Source organism: Hordeum vulgare, chromosome 3H, assembly GCF_904849725.1.
Source record: "Hordeum vulgare subsp. vulgare chromosome 3H, MorexV3_pseudomolecules_assembly, whole genome shotgun sequence".
Lineage (NCBI taxonomy): Eukaryota > Viridiplantae > Streptophyta > Magnoliopsida > Poales > Poaceae > Hordeum > Hordeum vulgare.
The window spans coordinates 506,199,993-506,207,492 of NC_058520.1; positions in this window are offsets into that span (position 1 = coordinate 506,199,993).

A 7,500-nucleotide genomic window follows, 5' to 3' on the forward strand; every position below is an offset into this window, starting at 1 on the left:
TATTAAGTCTCAAGCCCTGGCTGACTTTATAGCAGAATGGGTAGAACAAAAGCAACCGACTCACATCTACTCGGCTCATTGGACAATGTTCTTCGATGGGTCTAAGATGTTGAATGGATCCGGCGCTGGTGTTGTGATCATATCGCGAAAGGGTGACAAGCTCAAGTACGTGCTTCAGATACAGTTTGATTCCTCCAACAACGAGGCAGAGTATGAAGCTCTCCTCTACGAATTGCGCATGGCCATCTCACTCGGCGTCCGTCGCCTGATGGTCTACGGCGATTCGGATTTGGTGGTCAACCAAGTGATGAAGGAGTGGGACGTAAGGAACTCCACCATGACAACATACTGCAATGCAGTGAGGAAGCTGGAGAAGAAGTTTGATGGTCTAGAACTTCATCATGTTCCAAGACTGAAGAACCAAGCAGCTGACGAGTTGGCGAAACTCGGATCCACTCGGAGACCAGTCCCGAGTGATGTCTGCCTCGAGCACCTCCATATCCCTCAGTCAAAGAAGATCCCTTCACAGAAGAACCGGTACAACCCAAGAGCGCAACAGATCCGACTAAAGTCGATGTACCTGCTGTGGTTGATCTGGTCACAGAGATTCTAGTTGTCATTCCCGATTGGACTCAGCCGATCATTGCATATATCCTAAGAAAAGAACTTCCAGAAGATGAAGTTCAAGCCCGGCAAATAGTTCGCAGGTCGAAGGCATTCACTGTCATTGACGGTCAATTGTACAAGGAGAGTGTTTCAGGCGTTCTTCAACGCTGCATTTCCCCAGAAGAAGGGCAGTCGATCCAAGAGGATATTCACTCGGGAACCTGCGGCCATCACGCTTCTTCGAGAGCAATCGTCGCCAAGGCGTTCAGAGCTGGATTCTTCTGGCTACAAGCTAACGAGATGGCTAAAGCTATGGTTGACCGATGTGAAGGCTGTCAGTTCTACTCCAACAACTCCCACAAGCCAACATCTGCACTAAAGACGATCCCACTTGTGTGGCCATTTGCAGTTTGGGGATTAGACACAGTCGGACCGTTCAAGACAGGCCAAGGAGGCTACACACATCTGTTGGTGGCAGTCGACAAGTTTACAAAATGGATAGAAGCCAAGCCCATCAAGAAACTCGACGCCTCAACAGCTGTCAGGTTTGTCAGGGACATCATCTCCAGATTCGGGGTACCTCACAGCATAATCACGGACAATGGGACAAACTTCGACTCGGACAGGTTCAAAGGCTTCTGTGCGAGTCAGGGTATCCGAGTGGATTTTGCTTCCGTAGCACATGCACAATCCAACGGACAAGCTGAGCGTGTGAATGGACTTATCCTTCAAGGTTTGAAGCCCCGACTCTTGTGAGAGGTAAGACACGCTGCTGGTGCATGGGTCACCGAGTTACCTTCAGTCCTTTGGGGCCTCCGCACCACTCCGAACAGATCAACGGGGCGATCACCGTTCTTCCTCGTTTATGGAGCAGAAGCGGTCCTTCCGAGTGACCTGCTTCACAATGCCCCACGAGTCGAACTCTTCTCCGAAGCTAAAGCGGAACAAGCAAGGCAAGATGGAGTCGATCTTCTGGAGGAGGAACGCGAGATGGCACTCACTCGTTCAACAATTTACCAACAAGATCTGCGACGCTTTCATGCGCGTCATGTCAGGAGTCGCACATTCCAAGCAGGCGATTTAGTGCTCCGAGTGGATCAGCAAAGACCCCACAAGTTGGCTCCGGCCTGGGAAGGGCCTTTCATCATCTCCAAGGTGCTGAACAACGGAGCATACAGACTCTACAACATTCAGAGGGAGACAGACGAGCCGCGCGCATGGAACGGAGATCTCCTCAAGCGTTTTTATACGTGATCGTCGACTGAAGCAGTGTAACGAACAAGTTTTGACGAAATAATATATACAGCAGATTCAGTTTTGTGCAGATTCAGAGTTCTCCCACAGTCGCGGACTCCGGTCACAAAAAAAAACATAGCTGCGATCCTGAATCGCCTAAGTACTAACTTCCTCCGAGTGTGCACTACACGTCGCACTCAAGGGCTTAGTTGCGATCCTGAATCGCCTAAGTTTTAACTTCCTCTGAGTGGCACTACACGTCGCACTCGGGACTTAACTGTGATCAAGAATCACCTAAGTAATAACTTCCTACGAGTGTGCACTACACGTCGCACTCGGGGACTTAGCTGCGATCCTGAATCGCCTAAGAACTAACTTCCTCCGAGTGTGCACTACACGTCGCACTCGGGGACTTAGCTGCGATCCTGAATCGCCTAAGTACTAACTTCCTCCGAGTGTGCACTACACGTCGCACTCGGAGACTTAGCTGCGATCCTGAATCGCCTAAGAACTAACTTCCTCCGAGTGTGCACTACACGTCGCACTCGGGGACTTAGTTGCGATCCTGAATCGCCTAAGTACTAACTTTCTCTGAATGTGCACTACACGTCGCACTCGGAGACTTAGCTGTGATCAAGAATCACCTAAGTAATAACTTCCTACGAGTGTGCACTACACGTCGCACTCAGGGACTTAGCTGCGATCCTGAATCGCCTAAGAACTAACTTCCTCCGAGTGTGCACTACACGTCGCACTCGGGGACTTAGCTGCGATCCTGAATCGCCTAAGTACTAACTTCCTCCGAGTGTACACTACACGTCGCACTCGGAGACTTAGCTGCGATCCTGAATCGCCTAAGAACTAACTTCCTCCGAGTGTGCACTACACGTCGCACTCGGGGACTTAGTTGCGATCCTGAATCGCCTAAGTACTAACTTCCTCTGAATGTGCACTACACGTCGCACTCGGAGACTTAGCTGTGATCAAGAATCACCTAAGTATTAACTTCCTACGAGTGTGCACTACACGTCGCACTCGGGGACTTAGCTGCGATCCTGAATCGCCTAAGAACTAACTTCCTCCGAGTGTGCACTACACGTCGCACTCGGGGACTTAGCTGCGATCCTGAATCGCCTAAGTACTAACTTCCTCCGAGTGTGCACTACACGTCGCACTCGGAGACTTAGCTGTGATCAAGAATCACCTAAGTAATAACTTCCTACGAGTGTGCACTACACGTCGCACTCGGGGACTTAGCTGTGATCATGAATCGCCTAAGAACTAACTTCCTCCGAGTGTGCACTAGACGTCGCACTCGGGGACTTAGCTGTGATCCCGAATCGCCTAAGTACTAACTTCCTCCGAGTGTGCACTACACGTCGCACTCGGAGACTTAGCTGCGATCCTGAATCGCCTAAGAACTAACTTCCTCCGAGTGTGCACTACACGTCGCACTCGGGGACTTAGCTGCGATCCTGAATCGCCTAAGTACTAACTTCCTCCGAGTGTGCACTACACGTCGCACTCGGAGACTTAGCTGTGATCAAGAATCACCTAAGTAATAACTTCCTACGAGTGTGCACTACACGTCGCACTCGGGGACTTAGCTGCTATCCTGAATCGCCTAAGTACTAACTTCCTCCGAGTGTGCACTACACGTCGCACTCGGAGACTTAGTTGTGATCAAGAATCACCTAAGTAATAACTTCCTACGAGTGTGCACTACACGTCGCACTCGGGGACTAAGCTGCGATCCTGAATCGCCTAAGTACTAACATCCTCCGAGTGTACACTACGCGTCACACTCGAGGACTTAGCTGTGATCAAGAATCACCTAAGTATTAATCTTCTCCGAGTATGCACTAAGCATTGCACTCGAAACAACATTCAAACAAAAGACTAAATGCGTTCACTCCGATTCCAAAAGTCTAGAAACGATAGCTGACTCGGTGCGGAACAAGCTTACCCGCACCAATTTAAAAGTATGACAGCCAACAGAAGTGGCCAGAGTATCTTACAGGTAAACACTCGGCATACCGAGGATAAAGTTTTATTACGCGTCAGCTGGGCCGGCGCCAGGACTGGAGGGCTCCACAAAAGTGTCCAAGTCGATTCCATCAGCGATGCGGGAAGCAGTCTCAAGGAACGTCTCCATGAAGTCTTCGAATCGAAGCTTCTTCGTGTTGGCGACCTTCAATGTCTTCAGCTTATCTTCCCGCACCTCCTTGCAATGGACGCGGACCAAGGACAGCGCAACATCAGCATCGCAACGCGCTGCCGATTTCTTCCACGATTGCACTCGGCTCGGAATCTCCTCCAGTCGCGCCAACAGAGTCTCCATCTCCTGCCGCGGCTCGTCTTCTGGCCAAAGTTCCTTGTCAATTCGGCCGACGACTTCTCTCAGTCGGCCGATGAAAGGACCCACTTTGCCTACGCGGATATGCGCCCGGAGCAGATCCCGATTAGCGTCCTCACCGAGTGGCACATTGTCCTTAATGGACCGCTCCACAGCCGCCGTTTCAGCTTCAGCGTCACCGCAAAAGTCTGCAACAAACGGGCAAGCAGACAATAAAAACCGAGTGTAGAGCACACAGTACAAGCACTCGGTAAAACATAAGACTTACCAGCTAGACGAGTCATCATCTGCACAGCCCAGTCGTTGACATACTTCTCCTGAGCTGTCCATCATCTGTTCCGAACGGCCATCTGATTGTGCAGCTCTATCCTCTGTTTCTTCAGTCTCTCCACCTCCTCTATCAACACCTTGTTCGCCTCCCGAGCCTCCTCTAGGGACTTCTCTTGTCCCTCCAGAGCATCCTTCATGCCGGCCATGGCGAGCATAGCAGCATCAAGTTCACCAGCGACTTGGTTCCTCTCCGCCCTTAGGGCCTCATAGGCCGTTCCCATTTCACAAGTTTTCTGCCACCAAGAAACAAAGGGTAGTCAGCAAGTTTATCAGTTCACAGTCTAAGTTCTTCAGACCCCTGCCGACGCAAGCAGTCGACAGCGGTCTCGGGGACTACACCCAGTGGGTTCACTAAGAGTGACCCCACTGGCATGCACCTCAAGCAGGCCTGCCCTATAGAGATACATGTTTTCACCGACGCCTCAGAGGCCAATACTACTCGACCTGCGTGCAACTTACTCTCGGAGACTCTTACCGCAAGAGCACTCCGACTTCAACAAGTACTCGCACTCGGCAATCCTATCTACAGACACAAACAAATAAAAGGCAAAATGTGTAAAGACAACTGTCGGTGCAAGCACTCGACAGAAGTCTCGGGGACTACACCCACTGGGTTCACTCAGAGTGAACCCATTGCAAAAAAAAAACACAACCTACTGGGTTACAGGAGAAAAGTAAGTACTTACTAGACTACTTACTCGGATATCATCGTGCAGCTCGAAGCTCCGCTGGTACAAGGCCGCAACAGAGTCATAAGCCCTCTTGGCTTCTCCAGCCATGAGCTCCGCCTGCACCATGGCCCCCTTGGCCGCTCCCACCTGCTCCTCCGGAAGGCGCCGGATGCTGAATTCAGCACCCGACGAACCGGGAATCGTCGGAGGTTCTTGGGGCATCCCAAGGTCCGCCCCAGTCGGTTCCTCCCCCACCGGCACCGGTTCAGTCGGTGGAGGCGCTTCAGTCGGTGGAGCGTCGGCGGCAGGGGTGGCAGCAGGAGGAGCAGCCTCGGGGATAGGCTCTAGGACAGGCTCGACGGCGGGGTCGACTCTCCCCTGGTCGTCCTCGTCCAGGCGAATCGCCCCTGACAAGCCGAATGACATGACGTCTCAGAAAAAGAAAGAATGGCGCAGTCTGCGGGGATAAAACACACGACTCTCCTGCAACACACCTGGCTGGGACGAAACGACGTTGTCCGTGTCCATGGGGTCGTCCCCTTGGCGGGCCGGAGAGGTTGCAGAGGTGGCGACCCTGTCGAGTGAAATCCATTCGACTTATAAAGCAGGAGTTCACTCGGATAACAGAAAGAGCCGAAAGTTAGATTCACTTACGTGGAGGTGATGAGGATAGCAACCCTCATTCGCGGCAGAGCCTTCCGAGGTTTGGGCCCACTCGGCTTGGGCGCCCTGTAAGACTGGCCTGCGGGCTCGGCGGCGGCATCCCTGGCCCTCTTGGTGCCTTGAACACTCGGGACCGCCGGAGCGGCAGACGGGGCACTCGACGACGCAGGAGGAGCTGAAGGGACAGCGGGCTCATGTTGGCGCTTGCTCCGATGCTCTGGCCGAGGAGGTGGCGAGTCTTGCTCTTCATCCTCTTCCTCTTCCTCGTTGTCCTCCTCCTCCGACTCCCCGTTGTCGTTATTCAGCGCTCTCCACGCTGCCCTCCTGACTGCCTTCCTCCTCTTCCTCCTCTGGACTCCCGTTCGAGACGGGGGAGAACCAGTTGGTCCACGCCTGCATGAAGTTCAGTCGGAGACATTAGGCATCAGACGGAGATATAAGTAAGCGACTAGAATTAAGACAGTTCAATGCACTCGGCTAATGCCACTCACCTGATTCGGTGGAGAGTGGTCCGTGCTGTAAGGCGTCACTCGACGAGCTCCTTTGGGGTTCTCACAGGGGCCCGTGATTTGGAGCACCCACGAGGTCACCCTCACCTCGGGTACGCCCACCACGTTGGTCCGAGTGGAATCCTAGGGCCCTGTGTAGTGCCACATAGCATGGTCGCGAGCCTGCAGCGGCTGGATCCGCCGACCAAGGAAGACTTCCAGCAGGTCTATACCGGTGACCCCCCTCCTGACGACATCCACGAGTGCCTCAACCAAAGGCTGGATGTCATTCTTCTCGGCCTTCGAGAGCGCGAGTTGCTTAGGCGGGGCGGGCCGATCTAGACTAAATGGAGGCAGCCCAGTCGACGCATTCGGACAGGCAATGTCCTGGCAGTAGAACCACGTCGACTGCTAGTTCCTAACCGACTCACTCAAGTGGAGAGCAGGATAGCTGCTCCGACTCTTCTTCTGGAATCCTAAACCTCCGCAGAGCTGGAGGAGGTGCGTCTTATCGTCCGACTGACTAAGACGTTTGATAGTTTGGGATCGGGCGGAGAAGATGTGTTTGAACAAACCCCAATGGGGGGCAACCAATGAAGCACTTGCATAGAACGATAAAGGTAGAAAGATGGGCGATGGCATTCGGAGGGAAGTGATGAAGATGGGCGATGGCATTCGGAGGTCCATGATGCCTTTAAAGAAGGGATGCGGGGGCAAAGAAAAACCTCTGTGAACATGGCTGAGGAGCAGGACGCGCTCCCCCTCTCGAGGCGCTGGCTCGACCTCGTCGTCCGCCGGCAGTCTCCAGGACTTATGCACGAGCATTCCATTCTCCACCAGCTCCAGCAGATCTCTCTCCGCCACCGTAGAGGGAAGGAAGTCTCCTTGGATCCACCCCGCCGGCAGTGGTCGCTGCCGCCGCTGAGCAGGCGCCGCCGCCTTGCCCTTCTTCTTGCTCACCTCCATCTTGCTGGTCTGACCCTTGGTCATGGAGGCGACGGCGAACTCTCGAGAGGAAGGGGAAGGAGGGAGTGTTGGAGCGCTGGAGGTGGCGAGGAAGACGGAGCAGGCGAGAGCGAAAGGGTCGGCGAGCGTAACGACGAAGCCTCGCCGCCCAGATTTAAATAGGGTTCCGACTGGGTCACTGGCG